Consider the following 15536-nt stretch of genomic DNA (forward strand, 5'->3'; position numbering starts at 1 on the left):
GGATGAAATTCGGTTATAACGTGCTTGAGCTAGCATAGATCGTATATCCCAAGTCGGATCGGAAAAATAACGTCGTTCGGATTTGTTATGAATTTTTAGGCATAATTCGAAATTTTGATTTTTGAGATTTGTTGGAATTGGATTGAATTAGTTGAGTTGTTGTTGATTTGAGTTGTTTAGATTGCTATATTGCTGTATGTGATTTCGAATAGTTGAATTTATAGTTGTTATGCCTTCGGTTTGAGATTTTGGGATTTTAGGAGGTTGAATTAAGTCTTTGAATCGACTTGAATTGGATTGATTGATATTAAATGTTTTGATATATCCGTACAGATTTGACTGAAGATTGTGGAGTTTAGAATTGAAAAAATTTGAACCGTTGAAGATTTGATCGAGTTTTGCTTGTTCGAGATTGGAAGCTACTTTGATCCGAAGAAAAGGTATAAGACGACTTCTACTAGAATGAGACGAGTTACTCGAATCCGACTTGATTCGAGTGTTCTAAAGAATCACATACTTGTATGTTTAAGTGAAGTTATTGAATTATGTGATTGAATGTACTTTGATCTTACATGCATTCATATTGAGCCAATTGATTCTTTTTCATTTTGGAACTAGACGTTCTGGGGAATATAGTCGAGTGGCATTGGTAGAAAAATTACTACAATGGGCAATCAAATCTCTATAGTTGCTCCGGAGTCTAGAGGATTGAAATATACATCATCCACCTCGAGGGGAGAGTTGGTATGATTGTTGTAATATTTTACCTCGGGATCCCAATAGAAGAATTAAAGAACTGAATTCCTTTCGATTATCTGAGTCTGATAATCCCTAATTTTTAAAGACATGCATTGCATTTTATTGCATTTAGAATGGAGTTATTGTTATTCATGTTGTTAATATACTTCGTGAAATTAAATGTTTGGATGTTGGTATATCATGTTTTGATATATTAATTGATACTGCATGTATTGTCTCTTTTACTGGGAATTGTATTCTCATCGGATTTATCCGGTTGTTGTCTTATCATTGTATGTGTGCTTGGCAACATGTGAAACAAGTTCAAGTCAGAGGTAGCATGATTAGATCGGGATTTTGATGATAAAAGTGAGGATTCGGTTTAGGATTCGAATATCATGTCAAACTTTTGTTATATTGAAAGCATGTTAGAACTTGTACTTTCTTTGAATTATGTTGTATCGAATATTCAATCATTGAGGTTTGAATGTTGTTGTAGTCTGTATTTTTTATCTCGGCCTATTTTTTTAATTGATTTGGAGTTAAAGAAAATAGATTTAAAGCAAGTTCTGAGTTTTCTTTGTTCAGTATAGGGCTCGCTCGAGCGGAGGTTTGTTACCACTCGAGCTAGAGGTATTTATATTTTGAGACAGATCTTGTCTCGCTCGAGCGACACTTTATTACCGCTAGAGCAAGATCCTTGCAGGATTCCAGGCAGAACTTCGCCCGCTCGAGCGAGGCCCCTTTTTTTTAAAAAAATTATTTGCTTTAAGCCTTGACTTGTTGTGGATGCTTGTTAGTTTAATTCTTGATTAGATGATTAGAACCGAGGTCCTCACAATGAAGTTGTAAGAGGAATGTTCTTCTATTTTACAAAATAAACTCCCTCCGAAATTTAAGGATCCCGATAGCTTTTCAATTCCTTGTACTATTGGAAAATCATTTTTTAGTAAGGCTTTGTGTGAAATTGGTGTGAGTATAAATCTTATGCCTTACTCATGTTTTTAAAATCTTGGCAATGGAGAAGTGAGGCCAACCACAATTTCCCTTCAATTGGCTGATAGATCTATTAAATATCCTAGGGGGATTGTGGAGGATGTGCTAGTAAAGATTGTAGAGGATGTGCTAGTAAAGGTTGATAAATTTAATTTTCCAGTGGATTTTGTTGTGCTTGACATGAAAGAGGATCGTGAAACCTCTTATTTTAGGTAGATCATTTTTGGCCACTAGAAAATCTTTAATTGATGTGCATAAGGGAGAGTTAATTTTGCGCATGAATTATGAGAGTGTGATTTTTAATGTGTTTCTAGGCCTTCATTATCCCGCGGACAATTTTGATTATTTCAGAATTGATGTTACTGATGATTTGGTTGAGTATTCTTTGTAGGAACAGTTGTCCATGGATCCATTAGAAATCTGTTTGACAGGAACGATGCATGAGGAGCATATTAGTGAGGAAGTTCATGAAGTTGCGAGATATTTGGATGGAAAGACACCCATTTAAAGATCAATCAATTCCAAGATAGGGGAGCTTGGACACATCCCGAAACCATTGAAGCCATCAACCGAGGAGCCCCCTACACTTGAACTCAAAACACTCTCTTCTCATTTAAAATATTTATATTTATTTAAGAATGATAAACTGCCAGTAATCTGTTCGTCTTTTTTGACAGGGTGCGAGGAATAAACATTTTTGTTTGTGATCAGAGAGCATATAAGAGCCATAGGATGGAGCCTGGCTGACATAAAGGGAATCAGTCCAACCATGTGTATGCACAAGATACTGATCGAGGCGGAGCACAAGACATCGACTCAACCACAGAGGAGACTTAACTCAGCTATGCAAAAGGTAGTAAAAAAAAAGTGATAAAACTTCTTGATGCAGATATTATCTATCATATCTCTGAAAGTGAATGGGTGAGTCCAACTCAGGTAATGCCTAAAAAAAATAAGGGATTACTGTTATTGAAAATGAAAATAATGAATTGATCTTTACTTGAACTATTATGGAATGGAAAGTATGCATTGATTATAGGAAATTGAATGACGCCACTCGTAAGGGTCACTTTATCCTCCCCTTTATTGATCAAATGGTTGAGAAACTTTTTGGGCATGCTTTTTATTGTTTTTTATACGGCTATTGGGGTTATATGCAAATTTCCATAGCACCTGAGGACCAACACAAAACTACTTTTACTTGTCCATATGGTACTTTTGCATATAAACAAATGTCGGTTGATCTATGTAATGCCCCTGCTACTTTTCAGCGCTGTATGACATTAATTTTTCATGACATGGTAGAAAAGTTTATTGAAGTTTTCATGGATGATTTTTCTGTGATTGGTTCCTCTTTTGATGATTGTTTATGTAACTTGAAAAAGTGTTGCAGAGGTGTGAGGAGAGTAATCTTATGCTAAATTGGGAGAAATGTCATTTCATGGTAAGAGAAGGGATTTTCTTAGGAAATAAGGTGTCAGAAAAAGGTGTGGAGGTGGATAGGGCGAAACTAGAATTAATTGAAAAACTTTCACCTCCCAGGAACTTGAAAGGGATAAGAAGTTTTCTAAGGCATGCTGGTTTTTATAGAAGATTTATCAAGGATTTTTCTTCTATTGCTAAACCCCTTACCAATTTGTTGATAAAAGAGGTGCATTTTAATTTTTCTGCTGAGTGTTTATAGGATTTTCAAATATTGAAGAAAAAATTGACAAGTGCATCAGGGATAGTAGCACCTGACTGGAGTCTTCGCACTACACCAAATCATGGTATCAACAACACCTAAAAGACAACGGTTTTTTTTGAAAAACTGTTGTCTTTTAGTATTTAAAAACGGTTTTTACTAAAACCGTTGTTGTTGGCCCTTTTTTAATGAACAAAAACAACGGTTTTTTAAAAACCGTTGTCTTATATATGTCAAAGACAACGGTTTATTAAAACCGTTGTCTATTTGCGGGTTTTTTATGGCCTACGACAATGGTTTTAATTAACCGTTGTCTATGAGCGGGGTTTTTTAGGCTTATGACAACGGTTTTTATTAACCGTTGTCTTTTTCTATTGTTTTATGTAGGTTAAGACAACACTTCTCTTAATCCGTTGTGTTAGGAATCAATCCGAAATTTAGTATTCGAGAATTCACCAAGCAAACGAACACACAAGAACAACAACACAATCCCAGAACAGATAAAACCAACGCACATAGATCAATCAACCAACTCACGCGAAAGCGATAAACAATGCAAGTATTTACGTGGTACGGCAATGAATTTGCCTACGTCCACGGGAGAGCAACACAACACTTTTATTAATCACCAACAGAAACAACCAAGCTCAAGAATAGAACTTATTACAGGGATGGACTCAGACAAACTATCAAGCTAGATACATACACGATTCAAGCTATTGATACTTGAATCTTTCCGTCACAATCTACGCTTAGTTTTCTCCTCCGAAATATCTTCTTCTTCTTCTCTCTCACTATATTCTGAAGAATTTTGATTTTCTGTTATTCTCGTTGCGGCCAGCTTCCATCTGCTTATATAGAGAATTAGACCGACTTTCATCTTGGGCTTTAGGTCAACAGTAACTTACGACCAAATTATAAAGTCAACATGGTCCAGCCCGATAAGCCTTCATTCACCAGTCTGATCTGCCCTCGTATTTTGATCTGCATCGATCTGCCTGCAAGCGTATAGATTTCTCGGACACTTCATCTGACTTCTTAACCAAGTCACAATACTCAAGCAATCTATCTGCATGAACTCATCCGAAGACTCATCTGACCATCACTTCGATCTGATCCCAGTATTTGATCTGGCCATGAACTCATCTGATCACCGAACTCATCTGATATGTACTATTCGATCCGATCTCTTCTCTATACCCATTCAATATGATAGAAGCATACTTCAACAATCCCCACCTTGTTTCTTTCAGGTTGAATGCTGCTCTCCATCCTAGCCTCATTGGCTAATTTCCAATCACCGCATTAACTAAGTCCAAACATTTCTTGAACTTAGCATACGGCAGTGACTTCATCATAGCATCTGCAGGGTTTTCTTCTGATGCTATTTTCACAAGGATCACATCTCCTTCTTCAATCACATCTCTCACGAAATGCATCTTCACATCTATGTGCTTCGATCGTTCATGATAAACTTGGTGTTTTGTCAAGTGTATTGCACTTTAATTGTCACAGTATACTACAACTTGATCTTGTTTTACACCCAACTCTGCTATCATCCCTTTTAACCACAATCCTTCTTTTATGGCCTCAGTAATAGCTATAAATTCTGCCTCAGTGGTAGAAAGGGCAACCACTGACTGTAAATTTGACTTCCAGGTGATCGTTGTGCCATAAACGGTGAACACATAACCAGTCAATGACTTTCTCATGTCTAAGTTCCCAGCAAAATCCAAATCCACATATCCAACTACCGGATCAATTCCATCTTGCTGTTTCTCAAACTTCAATCCCAACCCAGTTGTGTTTATGAGATATCGGAGAATCCACTTAAGTGCTTCCCAATGATATGTTCCCGGATTAGCCATAAATCTTGACACTACACTGATTGCATATGCTAGATCAGGCCTACTACACACCATTCCATATATGAGACTCCCCACTCCACTAGCATATGGAATACCAGCCATCTTCATCTTGTCTTTCTCACTTTTAGGTTACTGATTCGCAGATAGCTTCAAATGTTGTCCCAGAGTGGTCAAGACAAATTTTGCTTGATTCATGTTATACCTCAGAACAACCTTCTTCATGTAGTTCTTCTGACTCAGATGAATCTCCTGTCTTTTCCTGTTTCTCACTATATCCATGCCCAGAATTCTCTTTGCTTCACCCAGATCTTTCATCTCAAACTCTGTGTTGAGCTGTTGTTTCAAGGATGATATCTCTGTCCTACTTTTACTTGCAATCAATATATCATCAACGTAAATCAGTAGGTACAAGATAACCTGTCTTTCATCCTTCTTCAGATAGACACATCTATCATATTGGCTTCTCAAAAAACCAATATCAATCATGAACTCATCAAACCTCTTGTTCCACTGCTTCGGACTCTGCTTTAGCCCATATAATGATTTTCTCAGTAAGCAGACCTTGTTCTGGGTTTTCTGATGTATGAAGCCCTTTGGTTGTTCCATATAAATGGTTTCTTTCAGGTCACCGTGTAGAAACGCAGTTTTCACATCCATCTGCTCAAGCTCCAAATCGAGCTGGTTCACCAGTGCTAACATAATCCGGATGGAACAATGTTTGATCACTGGAGAATAGACCTCATTAAAATCTATCCCTTCTACTTGACCAAAACCCTTTGCAACCAATCTTGCTTTATACTTGATCTGATTTGTACCAGGATTTCCTTCCTTCTGTTTATAGATCCACTTGCATCCCAATGTCTTCTGATGCTTCGGTCTGTATACTAACTTCCAGGTTTGATTCTTTTCAATTGAGTTCATCTCTTCATTCATAGCTTCAATCCACTTGTTTTTCTGCTTACTCGCCATAGCTTCATCATAATTATTTGGCTTTGAATGCTCCATCTCCTCAGCTACTGTAAGTGCATACCAAGCCAGATCAGCTTCACCAAACCTCATACGAGTTCTGATCTCCCTTCTAGTTCTGTCTCTTGCAAGATTGTAAGTGCTCAAATCCTCTGTTTGATCTCTTGTTGTTACAATCTCATCTTGCATCTTTTCTGACCCTTCATCTGGCATCTTTTCTGATCTCTTGTAGTTTATCATTCACACTGATCTGATTGTCCTTTCCATCTGTATTCATTTTATATCCCAGTTTGGATTCATCAAACTTCACATCCCTGGTGTTGAAGCACTTTGGACCTCTTGATTCCAGGTTCCAAACCTTATAACCCTTCACACCATCCGGATACCCAATGAATATACATCTGACTGCCCTTGCTTCCAACTTGTCCTGTTTCAGATGAGCATATGCAAGACATCCGAATACCCTCAAGTTTGAGTAGTCTGTAGGTGTTCCACTCCACTTATCCATTGGTGTCTTTAAACCAATCGCACTGGATGGACACCTATTGACCAAATAGCACGCAGTAGATAATGCTTTTCCCCAGAAGGACTTAGGAAGAGAAGCATTGATCAACATACATCTGACCCTTTCCAGAAGAGTTCTGTCCATTCTCTCTGCCAGACCATTTTGCTGTGGCGTTCCTGCCACTGTTCTGTGTCTAGTAATGCCTTTCTCCTTACATAGCTTTACAAACTTATCTGATAAGTATTCCAGCCCATTATCTTTTCTCAGGTGTTTAACTCTTCGATCACTCTTGTTGTCAACTGCCAGCAGTCATTCTCTGAACTTATCATATGCTTCATCCTTAGTCTTTAAGATGAATATCCATACTCTCCTTGAGTAATCATCTATCAAAGACATGAAGTATCTGCCTCTACCATGAGTTTCTGTCCGAGAAGGACCCCATAGATCTGAATGAATGTAGGCCAATGGTTGCTCAGTTGTGTGACTTCCTTGACCAAACGATACTCTTTTTGATTTCCCAAGAGCACAAGTATCACATAGCTCAAGTGATTCGATCTTATCTCCACCTAACAGATCCTGTTTAGATAGCTCATGTAATCTCTTCTCACTTACATGTCCAAGCCTCAGATGCCATAGCTTGGTCCTGTCTTGTTGTTCCTGAATACTTGTTGTACTTCCAATAATCGTTTCACTTTGTAGTACATACATGAGGTTCCTCTTGATAGCCTTCATAACTACCAGAGATCCTTTAGACACTGATATACTGCCTGCTCCTGATTTGAATGAATATCCCTGAGCATCAAGTGTTCCCAATGATATCAAGTTTCTCTTCAACTCAGGCACATACCTCACCTTGGTGAGTACTCTGTCGATCCCATCATGCATCCTTATTCTAATATTTCCAGAGCCCTTTATCCTGCATGATTGATTATTTCCCAACAGTACCATGCCCTGATCTGATTCTTCCAATTTTTCAAACCACGATCTTATAGGACACATGTGAAAGGAGCATCCTGAATCCAGTATCCACTCGTGGTTCTGATCACCTTTAGAAACCACCAATACTTCTGCTGGGTCATATCCATCTGTAGCTACGGCCAGAGTACCATCTTCTTTGGGTTTTTCCTGCTGCTTCCCTTTCCTTTCCGGACAATCTCTTTGCAGATGTCCAACCTTCTGACAAGCATAGCACTTCATATTACCCAAATTTCTGTTCTGGTATCTTCCTTGACTCTTCGATCTGGACTTTGACCTGTATTTCCCACTGGATGTCCTCTTATCACTTCTGCCCCTCGCCATAAGACCTTCTCCATGTGATTCAGTGTTTGTGTTTGATTTTCTCTGAAGTTCCTTGGATTGAATAGCAGACATAACTTCTTCCAATGTTATCGTCTGTTTTTTTCCATATAGCAAAGCATCCCTAAAATTTTCATATGCTTTAGGAAGAGCATTCAGAAGTATCAAAGCCCGATCTTCATCCTCAAGCTTTACTTCAATATTCTCCAAGTCATCCAATATCTTGGTGAATTCTTCGATCTGGTCTTCAAGGTTCTTCTCATCCTTAATCACAAAGGAATACAATCTCTGTTTCATGTACAGACGATTAGCCAGGGATTTCTTCATGTATAAATTTTCGAGTTTAAGCCACACCGCCGCTGCAGATTCTTCTCTGGCCACCTCCCGAAGAGGTCTATCTCCCAGATAGAGAATAATTGCACTGTGTGCTTTCTCGAGTAATTCATTCTTGTTCTTTATCTCATCGGACATCTCCTCCTTTTTCTTAAGAGCTTCCACCAATCCTTGTTGTATCAGGATTGCACGCATCTTAATTCTCCAGAGCGAGAAATCGTTCTTGTCCGTAAACTTCTCAATATCAAACTTCATTGATCCCACCATCTTTGCTTAGTTTCCCACAGACGGCGCCACTTGTTAGGAATCAATCCAAAATTTGGTATTCGAGAATTCACCAAGCAAACGAATACACAAGAAAAACAACACAATCCCAGAACAGATAAAACCAACGCACACAGATCAATCAACCAACTCATGTGAAAGCGATAAACAATGCAAGTATTTACGTGGTTCAGCAATTAATTTGCCTACGTCCACGGGAGAGCAACACAAAACTTTTATTAATCACCAACAGAAACAACAAAGCACAAGAGAGCTTATTACAGAGATGGACTCAGACAAACTATCAAGCTAGATACAAACGATTCAAGCTATTGATACTTGAATCTTCCCGTCACAATCTACGCTTAGTTTTCTCCTCCGAAATCTCTTCTTCTTCTTCTCTCTCACTATATTCTGAAGAATTTTGATTTTTTGTTATTCTCGTTGCGGCCAGCTTCCATCTGCTTATATAGAGAATTAGACCGACTTTCATCTTGGGCTTTAGGTCAACAGTAACTTACGACTCAATTATAAAGTCAACATGGTCCAGCCCGATAAGCCTTCATTCATCAGTCTGATCTGCCCTCGTATTTTGATCTGCATCGATTTACCTGCAAGCGTATAACTTTCTCGGACACTTCATCTGACTTTTTAACCAAGTCACAATACTCAAGCAATCTATCTGCATGAACTCATCCGAAGACTCATCTGACCATCACTTCGATCTGATCCCAGTATTTGATCTGGCCATGAACTCATCTGATCACAGAGCTCATCTGATCTATACTATTCGATCCGATCTCTTATCTATACCCATTCAATCTGATAGAAGCATACTTCAACACGTTGTCTTTGATTTCCTTTTTTAATTTTTTTTTAAAAACACATATATACATATCCACATATACCTACACAAGCCCTAGCCCAACCAATAATCTGTCGCACCTTTCACCCAGCTTCTTCTTTCGATTCTCCTTCGCCTCCTTTCTCTCCTCTCCGCTCCTCATCCTCACCAACCGGTCACTCCTCCAAGCAAATCACACAATCTTCACCTTCTTTTTCATGGCTTCAATGGATTCCTTCGAGGCAAGGGCTGCCCTGTGACGCCGCTGCAGACTCGCCGCCTCCCTCTTTTATCAAAGATGGTTGTTATTATTGCTCTGTTTCCTTTTATTTTCGTACTAATAGTTGAATTACTTTTTCATTTTTGTTGATTTTATGACTCGATTTTGGCTTTTTGTGAAACATTACTGTGAGATCTGGAAATTGATTTGTGCGCAGATGTACTTTTACCTTATTTATTCGAGATTTTTTATTTGAAAAGATTAGACTTGGTGATTTTGAAAAAAATTTGCGTTGCTGGACTCGGATCTGACGTTTATGCCGTCATAGTTTTTATTGATCTTTTTTTCTTCATTTAGATCTGAATTTATTGTGTTTTCGTTTTTGCATTCCCTTGGATGGTTGTGTTGTCGTTGATGCTGTGATTATTTTTACTTTAATTGGTGCAGCTATTGAACTTCAGATTTGTGCAAACGAGGATTGCATAAAATAAGTACATTTATGGAAGATTGATTTGGATAGATGGAAAGACATTATTTTTATAGCACGAAAGCTTAGTCAGCTTTATGTGATTAAACAATATTTAGGTCAACTTTATGTGATTAAACAAATTAAAGGATACTACATTAATTAGTCCAAGGAAAAAAATCGAATGTAGTTTTAGATGTTCAAGCAGAAATATAAAATGTTGAAAACGTATGGTTTCATGAACTTCATTTCTCATTTTCTACGGCATTTGTAGTTTTTATTAAAATATTAAATAACAGTTTCTGATAAAACTTATAAGTACATGGTAATTGATACGATATAATAAACTTAACTTCCAAAATTCTTGTAGGATGGAAAGCGATGTAATACTTCATATATAATCCATTAACCTTACATGAAAATGTGTAGCTCTACAAATGGAAACCCTTCTATTCCAAAACGATAAATGCAAAAGATAATGTGGAATGAAATTAAAGAGGTGAGTTGGTTCATGGTTGATGCTTTATGCTTTATGCCATGATCCATTTAGTTGTTTATGTTGTATCTAATATCAGCATTCATAAAATGCTCATTCTTTACTTACAGCAAAGGTCATTTGATGCCCTTAATCATGATGACAAGCCTCTGCCTTCAGAGCCAGGTGTTGGTTTCATAAACCGAATTTCAAAAATTTCGTAGCGGAAGCTGGGTATAGATCGAATCGAATAAAAACAATTTTCTTGTTAAAATTGTTTAACGATCAATATCTATATTAATTTAACATAGAATCAACTAAGGATAAAAAATATACCTACATTTAACGAAATTTATAAAACTTGAATGTTGATTCCGCAGTCCTTCCAAGCCTATTAAACTTGAATGTTGATACCGCAGTCCTTCCAAGCCTATTCTCCAGATCAACCGAACACTGACGTGTAGGCGTCACCAACTTTTCTTAATATATTAGTATTATAAATGCACTGTGGAGTACGACGTTTTCTCGTTACTTCTCCTATCACCACATATATATAGATATATTACTATTTTCTTTTCGAAAATTTTTCAAAAGAAAATACATATCTTTTCATATATATTATCACAATTGGTTGAGATATATTCTCAACAATCTGATCTCTAGACTATCTTTTAAACAAAACCATTTTGTTTAAATATTTAAATGAGATAGAAGTGATACACGGTGGATAGGTATTATATATCTTATACTCAATCTTGATTATATCTTTATATAATCATTTACTTGTATTCATAAATATATATATATATATATATATATATATATATATATATACACACATGAATGTAAATAGATGAAAAAAATCTCATCTATTTCTCAGTTCAAAATCCATTTCACATATATATTTATCTAAATAATAAATGGAGAAAATTATAAGCATTATTAATTCAAAATTAATTAACTAAGATAAAATATAATTTTGTAATTAAAATTACAAAGAAAACATTTTTCCTTGTAATTTTATTCATACAAAATAAGAGTGCGTAATAACTTAAAATTCAATAATTTCAAGTTAACAAATTTAATACTTATATCATAAGTGTTCTTAAATTCGGAGATGGCATGGGGAACTATGTACTTATAATTTCAAGCTCCAATAAAATTGATAATAAATTAAACTCTTTAATTTATATATTAATTTTATTAATTCCAAAATTATTCCACTATAAACTTGGAATTGCACTCTTGAAAAAATAGATATAAAATTATTCAACAAAATGAATAGTCCATTGGTATAGTCATTACATATAAATTAATCCTCCATAAATCGTTCATAATTAAAGCTAGGTAATTTCCATTTAACCGCTTTAATTATATCTTTTTTCTTAAGTCCCATTGATTCTCTAATGAATAATATATTTATGATCTAATCATAAATTTGAGCGCTCTTATTATTTAAGTCCTGAATCAATACTTAAGAGAACAACTTATCTGACTTCTTTACGAAGGAATGTATTTCGTCTTGCATATTAATATTTCCAGCTATTTATTTTATTGTATTTCCAATGTATCAAGAATTTTGACACCATGTAATTTGTGTCATTACTTGATATGTCAAAAAATACAAAATCATAAATAGGAGTTTATTAATCACTCAGAATTAAGATTGACTCATATATGACCATCATCGATTAATATTGAATTCTCAACATGATATGGAAATTTATAGAGATTCAAAATTAATCATGTTCCAGTCCTATATAATCAAATTATATAAAGTGTTTTCATTCCAATAATCTCATTATCAACAATACGGATAAGATTGTTTTATTCAGAATATAATGAACCACACTAGCAATTTTAAATTAAAGATCCCAACTTTAATTTCTAATTGCGGACATATTTAGATTATTATAATTTAAATATTATCCTCATGTATTTAACACTTATATACAAATATTTAAATTCACATAACAATAATCTTGGAATTTTTGATATTTATTAAACATAAAAAAAAAATGCATGCAAAAATAATATTGAAATATTTCTCACATAAAACAAAACATTTGTTTATGGTAATAAATCCCAAAAATTTCCCACTTGCCCTTAAAGCAAATGAATGAAATTTTTCAATCCCATCCCTTCGAGATGTTGCTCAAAACTTCGAGCAGGTAATGTCTTAGTAAATGGATCAGCTACATTATTCGTCGAAGCAATCTTTTGAACTGATACATCTCCTCTACTGACAATTTCTCTTATCAAGTGGAACTTTCGCTCTATATGTTTTCCTTTGCGGTGGTTTTTAGGTTCTTTGGCATTTGCCACCGCTCCACTATTATCACGATAGAGCTTGATTGGTTCGTTCAAGTTTGGAACAACTTCCAGATCTTTCAAGAACTCACGAAGCCAAACAGCCTCTTTTGACGCTTCACAAGCTGCCACATACTCAGCCTCCATAGTTGAATCAGCAACACAAGTTTGCTTCACACTCCTCCATATGGTGGCTCCATTCCCCAAAGTAAACACCGCACCGGAAGTAGACTTTCTAGAGTCTCTATCTGATTGGAAATCAGAATCTGTATATCCAATAGGAATCAAATCCCCACCAGAATATACTAGCATATAGTTTCTAGTTCATCTCAGATATTTGAGTATATGCTTGACTGCTACCCAATGATCTAATCCTGGATTTGACTGATATCGACTAACCACTCCCACTGTAAAGCATATGTCGGGTCTTGTACACAACATTGCATACATAAGACTACCAATTGCTGATGCATAGGGAATTCATCTCATTGTCTCTTCTTCTTGCGATGTTTTAGGACACTTCTCTTTTGAGGGATGAACTCCATGTCTAGTAGGTAAATTACCTTTCTTGGTGTTCTGCATTGAAAATCTGACAAGCACTTTATCAATGTAGGATGCTTGAGACAATGCCAGAAGCTTATTTTTGCGATCTCGAAAAAACTTGATCCCAAGAATGTAGCTTGCTTCTCCCAAATCTTTCATTTGGAATTTGCTGGCTAGCCAATTCTTTACTCTAGATAAAGATTCAGCATCATTCCTAATGAGAAGAATGTCATCTACATAAAGAACTAAGAATACCACTTTATCATTTTTTATTTTCTTGTACACACAAGGTTCACCCACATTTTGATGAAAACCATAAGACTTTATAGCTTCATCAAATTTGATGTTCCATGATCTAGAAGCCTTCTTAAGTCCATAAATGGATCTTTGCAGTTTGCAGACTTTCTGCTCCTGGCCTTTGACAATGAAACCCTATGGTTGTGCCATATAAATGGTTTCCTCAAGATGGCTGTTCAAGAATGCCGTCTTAACATTCATCTGCCATATCTCATAATGATAATGAGCAGCAATGGATAAGAGAATCCGGATAGATTTCAGCATGGAAACTGGAGAGAAAGTATCCTCATAGTCTACTCCTTCCTTTTGGGTAAAACCCTTTGCCACTAACCTAGATTTGAAAGTTTCAACTTTCCCATCGGGTCCTCTCTTTTTCTTGTAGATCCATTTGCAACCAATCGGCTTAACACCTTCAGGTTGATCTACAAGTGTCCAGACTGAATTCGAGTACATAGACTCCATTTCGAGTTTCATGGCTTCTTGCCATTTTTCTTGATCAACATCAATAATTGCCATCTTATATGTCAATGGATCATCATCACCTCCATCAGTGACTGCAACTTGTGCTTCTCCTTCTTCACGATAGCGAATAGGCAATCTTATTTCCCTTTCACTACGTCATGGTGGAGTTGGTGGTGGTGTTGGATCTTGAGTATTGGTCTCCACTCTTTCTTGTTCAACAACTGTTGTTTGAATGGGGCTAATCTCATCAGCCAGCAACTCTTCCAGAACTACTTTACTTCTGGGTTTGAAGTCTTTTATATAGTTATGCTCAAGAAATGTAGCATTTGTCGATACAAATACTTTATTTTCGACAACACTATAAAATAGACCTCCTCTTGTTCCCTTGGGATAGCCCACAAAAATACACACTTCTGAACGAGGATCCAATTTTCCAGTCTTTCCTTTCAGCAAATGTGCCGGACACCCCCATATGCGGATGTGTCTCAAACTAGGTTTGTGACCCCATTCCACAACTCTAGAGGAGTTTTAGGAATTGACTTAGATGGAACAATATTCAAAATGTATACAGTTGTTTGCAGTGCATAACCCCAAAATGAGTTAGACAAAGAAGAATAACTCAACATTGATCTCATCATGTCAAGCAATGTTCGATTTCTTCTTTTGGCCACACCAATTTGTTATGGTGTCCCAGGTGCCATGAGCTGTGATAGTATTCCATTTTCAATCAAGTGGTCTTTGAATTCATAATCCATATACTCTCCTCCTCAATCTGATCGAAGAATTTTGATTGAATTGCTTAGTTGATTTTCTACTTCAGCGCGGAATTGTTTGAACTTTTCAAAAGATTCGGACTTTCTTTGCATTAGAAATCCATATCCATATCTAGAATAATCATCAATGAAAGTGATGAAATATTCGTAGCCTCCTCTTGCTTTGACATTCAAAGGTCCACATACATCAGAATGTATAATTTCTAGAGGTGCTTTAGCTCTTTCACCTTTTGCCAAAAATTGTCTTTTGGTCATCTTTCCTTCAAGACAGGATTCACAGACTGGTAGAGAGCCAACTTTTAGCTCCTTCAAAGGACCATCCTTTACTAGTCTTTCTATCCTCTCTACGTGAATATGACCAAGCCTTAAATGCCACAAAAATGTGTCATTATTTTCATCAAAAATCTTTCTTATTTTAGGGGTTGGTTCAGCGACTTTGAACATTTCAGTTTGAAGTAAATTATGTGAAGTTGGCTTAATGAAAAATAAACCATTC

The sequence above is a fragment of the Henckelia pumila genome, chromosome 4 (assembly GCF_033568475.1).
Source record: "Henckelia pumila isolate YLH828 chromosome 4, ASM3356847v2, whole genome shotgun sequence".
Lineage (NCBI taxonomy): Eukaryota > Viridiplantae > Streptophyta > Magnoliopsida > Lamiales > Gesneriaceae > Henckelia > Henckelia pumila.